The sequence below is a fragment of the Eurytemora carolleeae genome, unplaced genomic scaffold (genome assembly GCF_000591075.1).
Source record: "Eurytemora carolleeae unplaced genomic scaffold, Eaff_2.0 scaffold1694, whole genome shotgun sequence".
In the NCBI taxonomy this organism is placed as follows: Eukaryota; Metazoa; Arthropoda; class Copepoda; order Calanoida; family Temoridae; genus Eurytemora; species Eurytemora carolleeae.
Window position 1 is genome coordinate 41,136 of NW_019397582.1, and position 13,911 is coordinate 55,046.

Below are 13,911 nucleotides of genomic sequence, written 5' to 3' on the forward strand. Positions count from 1 at the left end.
TTATTAAAAGGTTGTCATTAATGAAGGGTTAACATTAACAATTGTTAAAGATGGGTTGTTAATGTTCCTTAACGAAGGGTTGTTATTAATGAGTGTTAACAAAATGACAAACTTTTTAAAACGAAATATTTCTATATTTGTCAGGTTATTTGATTTAACAGAATTGTTACATGTAATAATCACAATATTTTATATGTACAAAAGACATTTTTAAATAAATATAATGAGCCATAATTTATAGCAAATTACAGATTCAAAAAATGAAAGATAGACTTATAAAATACATTTTTGACATTTTTTTTCCATGTTTCAAAATAAATCTGTTCTAAATTTTCAACTTTATTGTTGCAATAATTTAAATGGAAAAATAAATAGAAATCATAACAATATTTGAAATGCATTAAGTAACAACTATTTCTAATAGGTGGTCTGGTGGACAATGACTAGTAAATGCGCTGGATTAGCACTATCATGATTTGTTTCAAGCTCTACTCTGCTGTGGTTGTGGCCAAAAAGGCTTGAAGCGTATATAAGATTAAAAATGCTCTGTAAAAGTGTAGAAAAGCAAAGGATAAACTAGTTTCATGGATATTTGTTCACTAGATTGGAACTAAGTTTTGTCAGTGCATCAACTGTTAATAATGTTATCTGATATATTTATCTGGATTCGAAAAGATGGAGATAACGTTTGGATGAAAATAGTGTTTTGAAGTTGGAGTCTTCTGTGGTGTGGTGTCAGAATTGCTCGTCTCTCTGATGCTCATCAAACTCTTGTACCAAGATAGTAAAAATGACTGGTTTTATCTTGAATACTGGCAGATCAATACTAAAAATACAGTGACATGAAAACACCTCAACACGGAAATGCCTCAGCACGGAAACGGATCAAAAATAAGCGGAAACCCCTCAAAAGTAGGTTTTTTGAGGTGTTTCCACAATTTCTTCAAATTTTTCGGAAATCCCTATAAATTCAAATTTTGAAGAGTTTCCTTGTTTTTTTGATCGATTTACCAGAATTGTTTATCTGTTTCCGCTTTATTTTATTCAAATATTTTTGAGATATTTCCAAATATTTTTGAGGGGATTCCCAATATGTTTCCTCATTTTTTTTATTCATTTTTGCTTTTTTCAAAAACTTTAAGATTCTCATTTTGTTGATCGGCTTCCTCAAATTTTAGATCTGTTTCCTCATATATTTGATCCGTTTCCGCTTTTTTCAAAAACTTTAAAAATCTTAATTTGTTCATTGGTTTCCTTAAATTTTAGGTATATTTTTAATCCGTTTCTGCTTTTTTCAAAAAATTTAAAAATCTCAATTTATTGATTGGTTTCTTCAAAATTTAGGTCCTTTTCCATATATTTTTGATCTGTTTCTACTATTTTTCAAAAACTTTAAAAATCTAATTTTGTTGATCGGTTTCCTCAAATTTTAGGTCCGTTTCCTCATATTTTTGATCAGTTTCCACTTTTTTCTAAAACTTTAAAAATCTTTTATTGTTGATCAGTTTTTACTTTTTTTATGAACTTAAAAGTCTCCTATTGTGTAAAATTTGATATTTCCAACTGTTAAATTTTAGAATCTAATGACATTGGCTTGCAGAGATATAGGGGTTTGAAAATCAGAGTTTGAGACTGTTTCGCGACCAGCGAATACATGTGCCTAGTGATATTCTGCGATGGTTTGTCAGAACATTTCTCTCTATCCTTTGTACTCATTTTGACCATCAAATAAAGAACTCAGGATTTATTCAGATCAGCATGTTCAACTATAAAATAACATAAATAGAGTTCTTATATTTTTACTACAGAAAAAGCCCATAAAAAAATGACGAAAACTAGAAAATACAAATAAATCAGAAAATACTACAATAATCTTGAGAAACAAGTTACTTGGGCGTAAAAAACTGTAGGTTTTGATTTATTCTAAATAGTACAATAATATTAAGTAACTCTAGCGTAAATCTTACCATATTGAGCCTTCACACAATATCACAAGAACAAAGAGACAAAAACATTGGCGAACATCGCCATCAAAAGTCACATCTCAATTGATTAGAATGTACGTTAGAGTATAAACAATACATATAAAACCTAGTTTTGAGCAGCTTTATTTTTATTCTTGGAAACTCCCCTCTTCATGCAGTACGAAGTCCAGGGGCGCTGCAGATATCTTGTAGGAATATTAGCACAGGGGCGACCTTTCCCTCATATCCCATATACGTGACTGGGTTGCGTAACAGAGACAAAGACTTAATTCTTTTTTAATCGACTTGCTTCCTGTAAACAATTGAAGGGTCTACAATTTCAAGTGTCATACTAGAATGGCAATGCACCCGATTTATAACGATACCTTTTATGTCAAGACTAATATGGAAGATTTAGTTGTTTTTCTAGGTTAATAAGTGTTATGATTTTAAAATTGACAGTTTCTTAAATTATAAACATTGATATCTATAATGCATATTTAATCAGTCAACGCTTTTATGGGTACCGTTGTGAATTGGACCTAACATTCTATAAATAGTGAGTCACTTTAATTTTTGCATAAAGCCTCTTTAACTTATCAATAACAACTCAAGAAATTAAGCATTTCAAAGTATAAATAAATGTAGTAAAATATATATGGAGTGTAATCTATTTAGAGATGTGCATAATGTTTGTTACCAGTGAGCATTTAATTTTTTTACTTTTACCCGAACACCCTAAATATGGTAGAAACTTTGTTTTAATTAGATACTCATTAAGATTCAAAGGAGTAAAAATAAATGTATTTTTTTTCAATTTGTTCTATTAGCTGTAGAAGAATTATTTAATATAGAAATCAATATTTATCCATTGATGATTTTAATTTTTGTGTCAAATAACGGAGCTGATTAATCTCCTCAACCTCTAATCATATTCCTATATCTTTGCAACTTGAATGTGTTTATCTTTGATATTTCAAACTTTATAAGGTAATCTAGTATATAATATATAATAATAATATAATATGATAGGCATTCAATATCAGGTTGCAAATATATCAGAATTGGCATATTCGAGTTTGAGGAGATTAATCAATTTCTTTCTATTTTGTCACTAAATCTTAAATTATAAATGGATAAAATTGGATTAAAATCCACCCTTTAAAACGTTTTTAAATGGTTGTAACATACTTCCTTTAAAACGTTTTTAAATGGTGTTAGAAAAATAGAGTTTTTAGAGAAGAGAAAAAACAAGTAAGAACTGACTATAAATAGCTTTTACGCATGCAAAAAACGGTTAAAAATGGTGTTGGTTTAAACTAACGTGAAGATACATTAATAACCGAAAATAAATCATTTTAAAATGTCTTGTTACGCTAGCACATGCAGCGTACTTAGAGTCTGTGAAACGCTCCTGTTCTCTGGGGAGATACTATTCAACCCAGCAACGTAGAGACGTTCTGTACAACTGTTTCCAGGATAAGCTGAAGATAAAGAACCGGTTTTCTACATATAGTTTTTGTATACTGTGCAGACGCAACATAAACACACGTTCTTTGCTTCTAGTTTTTACAGTATTTTTGTTGGACTTTAATTTAGTTGATTAAAATGTTTTTTTTTGTGATTATTATGTGCTGAAAACCGTGGATAACTGTGGTAAATATGTTTTTAAATATCAAAATAGATTTTGTTCTTTGTATTGGATATATGTATGATAAATATGGGCGGTTCACAGTTGATTAATGCCTGATGGGTATGATGATTTTTGTTCTATTGGAAATAATTCATATTATATTCATCAATGCTTTTTCTGTGTTGCTAAAAGAATTTTATTTTATCCAGACTGAGGTGCCATTCCACGGTATTGACTTTGTATAAACTAAGGCAACGCTAGTCGCATAACATGTCTTTTAGCACAGTTTAAATCAGTTTGATCTTTAACTGGTTATTTCTGTTAAAAAAAATGATATTACACGTGTAAAACCTGCTTAACTTCTTAAAGCGTTTTTAACTTGTGTTTTATAAAAAAAATAAAATGACACCATTTTAAACCATTTAAAAAACTGGCATTGGTGTTATGACACTTGGTTTAAATCCTTTTTAGACTACTTGTGTAAAACCTATGGTTAAAAAACGAATTTCTCTCTACTTTAAAACTTAAAAAGAAGATTTTAAAACGTCTAAAACCTTATCTATGTCTACTGAAAACACTCTGTAAAACCGTCTTAAAACCGTTTTCAGTACATGGGTTTTATTTGGGTTCTGGTTTAAAAATAATCGACTTTTACCCTGATTTAACTCCGCTTTGTGTTAGTTGGGTAGAAATGGTATTTTGTTTGTCGGCACTAGAAGATTAGAAAAAAAGTTTGTTTAATTAATTTACTCTTGTCGTTCATTTCATATTATTGAGCACAGAGCAAACCCTTCAACAATTAAAAAATGCTGTTTTTATACTTCAAATTTTAAAAATGCTCTCGGTACTCCCCTGCGGATACGAAAAAAAGATGATTTAAAAGTTTTTGAATAAGAGGAAATGGATCACAAATATGAGGAAAGGGACCTAAAATTTGAGGAAACCAATCAACAAATTAAGATTTTTAAAGTTTTTGAAAAAAGCAAAAACAGGATCAAAAATATGAGGGAATACACCTAAAATTTGAGGAAACCAATCAACAAAATGAGATTTTTAAAGTTTTTTTAAAAAGCGAAAACGGATCAAAAATATGAGGAAACAGATCTAAAATTTAAGAACACTGATCAAAAAATTGAGAAGTTTAAAGTTTTTGAAAAAAGTGGAAACGGATCAAAAATATGAGGAAACAGACCTAAAATTTGAGGAAACTGATCAACAAAATTAGATTTTTAAAGTTTTGATAAAAGCGGAAACAGATCAAAAATTTAAGGAAAAGGATTAGGTTGAGGAAACCAATCAACAAATTGAGATTTTTAAAGTTTTCGAAAAAAGCAGAAACGGATCAATAATATGAGGAAACTGGTCTAAAATTTAAGGAAATCGATCAACAAAATGAGATTTTTAAAGTTTTTAATAATTAGCGGAAACTGATCAAAAATTTGAGGAAACGGACCTAAATTAACCAATCAACAGATTGAAAACTTTAAAGTTTTTGAAAAAAGCGGAAACTGATCAATAAAATGAGGAAACGGGCCTAAAAATATGAGGAAATTGATCAAAAAAAAAGAGGAAACCATTCAACTATAAATATTGGGAAACGGATATAAAATTTTCGGTAATCCCTCAACAGTTCTGAACTTTGGAGGGATTTCCTTGAATTTCTAAAAAAACCGAAAATTCTTCAAAAAAAATTGTTGATCTGTTTCCATGTTGAGTCATTTCCGTGTTGAGGCATTTCCATGTCGCCAAAAAATACCCTACAACACCAAACTTTTGCAATAGAAAAATTCCTAGATTTGATTGCAACAACCTGATCATGTCCCGGGGACAAAAAAATCTCTTTTAAAAAAAAGTTATGAAAGTGAGTTTTGTTTTGAATTGTAGATTGTGTACTCAAAAACGGGAAAGTGGATTTTATTTCGAAAACACACCAATGTTTCAAATTCAGGATGTTTGAAAATGGAGAACCTGACATTGTCTTGAAAATGGTCAAGAGCTTTCATATAAAAAGAACTCCTATTATAATTTTGATTCAAAAAAAGTTTAAAATTGGGAATTTTTGACCCCGTCATGTTTAATAAAATGTTGGTTATAGTTTTTATTAAAGACTTTTACTCTGAATATGGGCCAGGATCCCAAAGGATGGGCAAAGTGTTTTGGATTTAATGTCCCTTGTAGTCATAACAATTGTAAAAATATATGTAAAAAATGGGAGGTTTATTAGAGGCTCTTTAATGGAACCTATTTTGTTTGTGACAAGATTTGAAAGAAAAGTTTTCCTACCAGTTATGAACATAATAAACCAAAATACAACAGTTTAAAAGTTTAAACTGGAAACATACAAGGTCTCATTCAGACGAGTTTCCATAATTTTTAAATTAAACCTGATTTAGTTAGTCATTGTTATTGTGGATTCTAATTCAAAAGATCTTTTTTCTAAAATTGGTTTTCATAGATGATTTGATGTAATTTAGAATGTGATACTTAGCCAAACCACACCTTATTTTTCATTTCAGGTAACAACCATCTCAAGGTTGTTTCATCATATGATTTGTCTATTGTTTTTCCTAATTCTTTATCATTAATATTTTTGATTAGTGGCTTTATCATCTGTTCTACTTTAAATTGTAGTACATTGAACATGAAATCTGTTAACTAGCAAATTAGAGTTTAAATGAAATTAGTGCTTTTAAACATTTTAAACATCTTGTAAATATCATGCATATTTTCATACATTTTCTGACTTTAATCTTTCAAAATATTTTAAATTAATATTCATAATTTGAGCAAGAATGTTGAAGTAAATGCAGTTTTTATAGAAAGATTCTGTTCTTTAAAATATAAAATGTTAAAAAGTTAAGGCCAAATAACATATTTTAGACTATGATTCACTGAATTTTAAATTTTTGATGATTTCTTTAAAATTTTAAATTCAAAATTCTGTGTTAAACTCTGAAAGTGATATTACAATTTTAAATTAATTCTCTATCTCCCTTTGTAATTTTTTATTTTTGCTGAAACTTTTCTAGAACTTTTTAAAAATATGAATTTTTGTGCAGTATTCATTAGTTTTGAATGTTTAAACCTTGTGTGAGTTATACAGATCTAATTATTCAAGACACCTTTCAATAAAATTTTTTAATTATATCAAGCTTTTAAACAGCATGGATACACAATAAAGTGGGAAAAAAGTAAACTATGCAATCAAAACAGCTTCTCTTTATTTTCTTGTAAACTTTTAATTCAAAAAATCTTATTAACAAATAAAACTTAAAAAAAGAAAGTTGTCTTTATTTCATTGATATATGTTGGTGCTATTACCGTATACACCCTGAAAACTATAGTTTTCACTCTGGGGTGTCCATAGAGTTTCCAGCTGTATAAAATAATTCCCCAATTTGCACTCAAATTATTGATATCACTAAAATTTCCTCATTTTTTTAGTTTTTGTGTGAGAAAGCGCAAAGTCCCACATTTTGTTAAAATTCCACAAAATTAAAAAAAATTTGGAATACTATAAATTTAGAGTTTTCATTTTCCCATAAACATATCATAAATAAATAATTATAAAACTAAATATTTTTATTTTCCATTAGGTTATGTTGTTACAGAATATATATTATGTATCACAATATTTTGTATACGGAAGTAGATTTCATTTAAATTTGGGCTATATTAAATAACGATTGAGTTTACGTAAACAATAGCAATTATTAATTAGAATTTGAATCTAGAATAAACTTGAAAAGTGAAGATGACTTTTTTTAGGCTATCAACCTATATATATTTGTTTAAAATTGGTGGCGACATCTTTCAATTAAGAGATTCATATGATCTAGGTTAAATAATCTATCATGCCTATGCCAACAAAGTTATCTGTTCAGAGAGTAAATTTTTCATGGGCGACTAGAAAGATTAAAAGTAAGGTTCAGTGTTTTAAATGCATTTAAGCTGTGGCTTGGAAAAAAAGAACTATTTTTCTTCTTAAAATTTTCCCTGCTAGATCAAAATAATCAAAGTTTTACTTAGTCGATGCCCCCTGAGAACAGTGACTGCAGTGAGGGATATGAGGATTCTGAAGATGAAAGGCATCCAACCCAAATTGCAAGGCCAATTTTACAGGTTGGAATAAAGTTTTAATTACTTCAATTAAATATTTCCCCACATCATCATCAGTAAATATTCATGATTATGTTATATGTAAATATTTTGCATAGGCCAAAGTGTCTGAAGGGAGAACTCTGTCTGGAGGGGAGTGCCTGGATGAGTTCAATATTGAGGAAGCTGAATTTGGAGAACTAACCCACTTGATGAGAGATCCATCTGATGAAATTTTGGAAGCGGCTGAGAATCAGGCCATGCACGATGAACCTGAATTAATAATAGCTCGAAATGCTTGGTATTGGGATAACAAAATCAGAGATAAAACAAGCAATGAAGCACCACCTTTTCCTGAACCTGACTTCCAGAAATACAGAGATTTCTCTCCAAATGAGATGTTTGAATTGTTCATCTCTGAGGATATCTTGGAAGAAATAGCCAAATGTTCCAATCAGTATGCTCTGACAAAAAGTGGTGATCTTTCTGGAATCAAAAGCAGTGAGATCAAAGTGTTTTGGGATACTATTACTTTCAGGAAACAATAGTCTAGAAAACTATGAATTGTATTGGAGTAACTCTTTAGATGGCAAAAGGAAAGTGTGCACATGCAATGTAAGGCAAATTGCAGATTATTAAATTAGCTATGCTGATAGCAGGTTCTCATTGTGAGAATGAATCAAAGATCTAGATGTGCATTAAGAGGTTGTACATCAAAGTGTCAAACTTACTGTGATAAATGTGATAGAGCCATTTGCTTTGACCACTTCTTCGGGTTTCACGTAAAAGGATGGTGTGAATAATATGTTTTTTTTTAAATAAACAATTTTTTTTTGCTTTATTGTTTATCAGTAATGTTTGAAATTAAAGAGTAAAAGTATGGTTGGATTAATAATAGTTCCTATGGTCATTTATTGCTGGAGTTAATAAAGAAGTTTATATCTTAACCAACAGTAATATTGATCTTCTCTCAATTAATTCAAACAAATTGAGTTCTGATTATTTCAATAAACTTCTTAGCCATGGCTTTTGTAATACTACTTATTAAGTGACACATTTCTCTAAACATAACCACTCTCTCATTGATCAAATCATATATAAGTCAGTTAACTCAAGTTTTAGGTCTGAAGTTCAAATTCATGATCACTGCTTTCCTTTCTGTCAATTAAATTTAAGAGGAAAGTTGAAAAAATTAATAAATAATAAATAATCCTCTTGCTCTTTTGTGAAGAAATTTAAATAATTTTAAAAATTGTTTATCTAACCTTGAATGGAACGAATTTCTTGATTGTAATGACCTAGATGTAGCTTTTTCAAAATTTTGGGACATTTTTTCGACATTTTTGATTAGAGTTTTCCATCCAGGAAAGTTTCCTTTAATAAGAATTATCACAAAATTAATAAATTTATGACCGCAGGATTACTAATATCACGGAGACGTAAGCTTGAGCTTTATAAAACTTACTTAGCTTGTCGTACAGAACTCAATTTTGAGGTGTGTAAAAATTATAGAAATCTTTTTAACCGGTTAATTAGAGCTAGCAAGGTCAGTTATTTTGAATCTCAACTTAAATTAAAGATCTTAAAACTGTTTGGAAGATTTTGAATGAATCCTTAAACAGGGTTTCCTCTAAATCTAGTTTTTTGAGAGAAATTTCAGTGGATGGTAAATTGATAACTGAACCAATTGAAATTGCAAATTCCTTTAACACATTTTTCTCTGAAATTGCTAACAATATTCGAGCTAAAATTCCTAATACTGCTGTCAACCCAAACTCCTATGCAAGGGGAAAAAACCTTGATTTTAATTTCTCTTTGTAAAGTTTCCTTTATTGAGTTCTTTATACATGAGTTTCTCACCAAGTTTATATTACTTCAGGTCTAGCTATGCAAGGGGAAAAACTTTGATGAGTTGGTTTCATTTGTAAATACTGAATTACAAAAAATTGGAATTTGGCTTTGGTCAAACAAACTTGTGATAAATGCATCTAAAACCAAGATAATGATATTTCATCCAAAGAATAAAATTATTCCAGAAGCTAGATTTTTTTCAATAATAATGATTTTGATGTACCCGTCGACCCTGAATTAATCTATCCTATCGAGAGAATTCATAATAATTCTGCCCCCTGTCCTGCATATAAAATTCTTGGTGATTAAGTTGATGAAAACCTCACTTTTGATTATCATATTAAAACTGCTCTAAATAAAATCTCCAAGTCTATGTTTTCCTTGAATAGGCTAAAAATTTCCTCTCGACCTCAGCTCTAAAAAGTATTTAGTATGCTCTTGTCCATCCTCTTTTTTATATTGTCTACCAGTTATAAGCTGTACCAGTCTAAAAAATATTAATTCTCTGAGTCTTATACAAAGAAAATGTATTAGAACAATTGCTAAAGCTAGATATAATGCTCATTCTGAACCTATATTTTATGAATCAAAAATACTCCCTTTTTCCAGACCTTATTCTTCATCTAAAAACTATGTTCTTGCACTCCATAGCTTTTAGTTCTTTCTTTATGGATCCAGTGTTCCCCAGGAATTTAGATATTGAGATTTCCTTTGTATTCTTTCACTTCCTGTTGGAATGAACTTGACCCAGCTTTGTCTTGTATTGCTAGTAAAAATGAATTTAAATATAAACTTTAGCAACATTTTCTGGATAGATTCTCAAAGTTTGAATGCAATCGACTATTTTGCTATACTTGTTCATTTATAGTTTCTTAGGTTAGATTGGGGTTTCCAAGGTCTTTAATATGATCTTTTCATATTTTTTAATACTTGATAAATATAATGAATATCATATATGTATCCTTGTCTGAAGAAATATTCAGCTTATTCTTGATCTTTTATCTTGATCAGAATAACATGTAGTAATAATATTTCTTGATCAAGAACAATCTTTTACTTTATTGAGCCTAAAACTTTTTGTATTTCTGACTTTAAAGATTGATGCTATGTCTCCACCTCCTGATCTCCAACTGCCACCGCCGCTACTCTTCGCCATTTATGTGCTCCATTAATGCACATTGCATTACGTTTGAATCTTATCATTAATATTCTGAACCAGGGGAGCTCGTGTGAAAACAACCTGAGCTATTTTGTAGCTCCCCGGCCACAAAATATATATATATAATTGTTTAGTCATATTTATTATTATGAATGTTGTAAACTTGTGGCCCAATAAATGATTTGATTTGATTTGATTTGATATTTAACATTTTAGTGAATTAATTTTACCTTTTTCATAAATTTAGGAAAAAGTCTGTATACCTGCCCTGCAGCAACTGCGGTGACTTATAAGGCCACTCTAAAATAAAATGGGACTGTAAGCATAATTTTTCAAGTGAACCTCCATGCAAAGATTCACAAAGATTATATTTTCGATAATTCCTTCAATTATATGAAATGCACAACTAGGGTTGTTATTCGTTTTTGTAAACGTTTGTTAAACGATCGTTTTTTGTTTCACTTTCAAAAACGATCGTTTCATTTTCGGAAAAAAACGATCGTTTTTAAAAACAACCCACTCTTTTTGAACATTTAGAAAACAAATAGCGATCGTTTTTGAAAACGATCGTTTTTATTAAAACGATTTGCGACCGTCTTTTATACGATTGTTTTTAAAAAGACGATTGTTTTTGAAAAAAAAATTTATTGACAACTATGTTAACAATCGTTAACGAAGGGTTGTTGCTAACCAAGGGTCATCGTCAACAATCGTTAAGGAATGGTCGTTGTTGACGATCGTTAACAAAGGGTTGTTGTTAACAATCATTAACAAAACAACAAACTTTATCAAAACGATCGTTTGTGGAAAAAAATTACATGCAACTTTATTGAATGTCGTCTTACATGAAGTTTAAGAGTTGTGGGGGAGTTAAAACTCTTTGATATTTTCTTAAAAACTACTCAATGATAAGTACAGATGCCCTTCAGGTCGGTTTCCTCTCTTCACTAACGATCATTAACAAAGGGGTCGACGTTAACAATCGTTAACAAAGGGTTGTTGTTAATGATTGTTAACAAAAAACTATCGTTTTTAAAACGTGTGTTTTGAAAAACGATGGTTTTAAAAACGACTATTTTCAAAAAAATGAACTTTTAAAAAAAATAATCGTTTGTTTTCGATTTTTTGTTGTCGTTTTCATAACGAAACGATCGTTTTTCTGAAAAATGAAAACATTAACATCCCTATGCACAACTCACTTTATGTAGAGAAGCCACAATTGAAAATAATACCCAACAAGACAAATAACGTTCTCAGAGCGTTAGATAACGTTCCTTTTAGGACTCATTAACGTTAATTAATGTCACTATTTAACATTCCAGGAACGTAAAAACGTACCCACTTTTACGTTATGTAACGTAAAAAATGGTACGTTATGTAACGTTAAGTTTAACGTTATCTGACGTTCATGAACCAAACTTTTACGTTCAGAAACCCCAAATATGGGCACAGTTTCCACGGAAGTTACGTTAAGTAACGTTATTTAACATAACCATGCACGTATAGTTGCGTACATGAACCTAACTTTTACGTTAATGAACCCTAAATATGGTAGCAGCTTTCACAAAAGTTAGGTTGAGTAATGTTATTTAACGTAACAATGACAATATGTTTACAAGAAACCAAAATTTGATTTTTTATCAATCCAAAATAATGCTCATTTTTCACCAATGTTATGTTGAATAACATTATTTGACGTACCAAAGAACAAAACCAAACACATATGTTCTTACCTATTGTTTTGTAGAGCATTATAGTACTTACCTATTAATCTGTAGGAAACACTTTGTACTAAACTTATGATGTAAAAAATACTTTGTACTTGCCTAATTGTTCTATAGAGAACACTATGTTGATAACACATTGGTACTATTTTTTAGTTGCATATTTGCTTATCATTCAGAAAATACTGTACAAAAGATATTAATATGCTCAGTTATTAAGGAAAAGGATAAAAATATACCACAGTCCTAATAAACGTACAATGTAAAATTGTAAACAGATATCAACCAAAAACTGCAAAAAATAATTTTTTTACTCCTAAACCCCCAATTCTGATCTTTTGAAAAAAGAGAGATTATAAAAATTTCCTCATTTCTGAATGGTTTATCAAGTTTTAGGATAAAACAAGCGAAAAAAAATATAACAAAAATTTGAAAATTATTTTTGTTAAAAAAATTCAGTAAATCTTAAAGAAGTAACCAGGATCCGGATCCAGATTTGGATCTGGATCCGGATCCATTTTTTCCCAGTGCAGATCCAGGATCCAGATCCGGATCCGCATCAGAATTAAATGGATCCTAAGCACTGTTATATTTATTATAAGTTGATTCTGGCCTAACCTATAGTATAAAATTTCAAAATTTCTAGAGGGGGGGTGCCAAATGCCCTCCCCCCTCCCCCAGCTAAACATAGATTCAGACCCTCGAGCCTAAATAGTAGGGGTGTTCATTTTTAGGGTCACTTTTGGTACAGAGATGCAAGGTCGCCAGAAAGTTGCATAATTTTGCAAGCTTTTCAAAAATAATTTTTAAAAAATTCTTAAATTTTTTTTTTCAGGATGCGTCAATTGATTAAAATTTTACCTTTTTTCGTTTTTTTTTCACAAAAATTGTAATATGCCTATCCCTAATTTGGTTATCAACATGCATATCAGTTATTACCCAAGTAACAAAAGTGAGGAATTTCCCCAGATTCACCAACCGTGGTGACTTTCTTTGAGGAATTTCCAAAAAATTTCTAGAGAATCATTTCCGGTAACTGATTCCTTGGAAATTCTCCAGAAATTCCCTAGAATTGGTCCCCAAGATTAGAGATTTTTGTGGGATCACAGTTTTAAGACTCAGTTTCGAGAAATTCCTAAGAAATTCTCCGGAATTTTCCCCCACGAAATTCCTCAGAATTTCTCCAGAAATATTCTCTGGAAATTCCTGAGAAATTCTTAGGACTTTGTCACCATGTTTACGGATTTTTCGGGGAATTTATTAAGAGAATTAGTTCTGAGAAATTCCTGGGAATTTCTCCGGAATTTCACCCCAAGAAATTCCTGAGAAATTCTCCTGACTACTTCTACTGAAATTCCTGAGAAATTCTTAGGACTTGGTCACCTTATTTAGGGATTTTAAGGGGAATTTAATAAAAGAATTAGTTTCGAGAAATTCCTGGGAATTTCTCCGGAATTTCACACCAAGAAATTCCTGAGAAAT

At 30.1% G+C, this 13,911-nt stretch overlaps 1 long non-coding RNA gene across 1 annotated transcript; it reads right to left on the minus strand.

The window, feature by feature from the left end:
• Positions 1-1,539: 1,539 nt before the first annotated feature.
• On the minus strand, positions 1,540-2,214 carry LOC111715027 (uncharacterized). The gene is made up of 2 exons (XR_002768160.1): positions 1,968-2,214; positions 1,540-1,766 (listed from the first exon to the last, which is right to left on the minus strand). It is a non-coding gene; the product is annotated as an uncharacterized LOC111715027 (long non-coding RNA).
• Between the last annotated feature and the right edge of the window lie 11,697 nt (positions 2,215-13,911).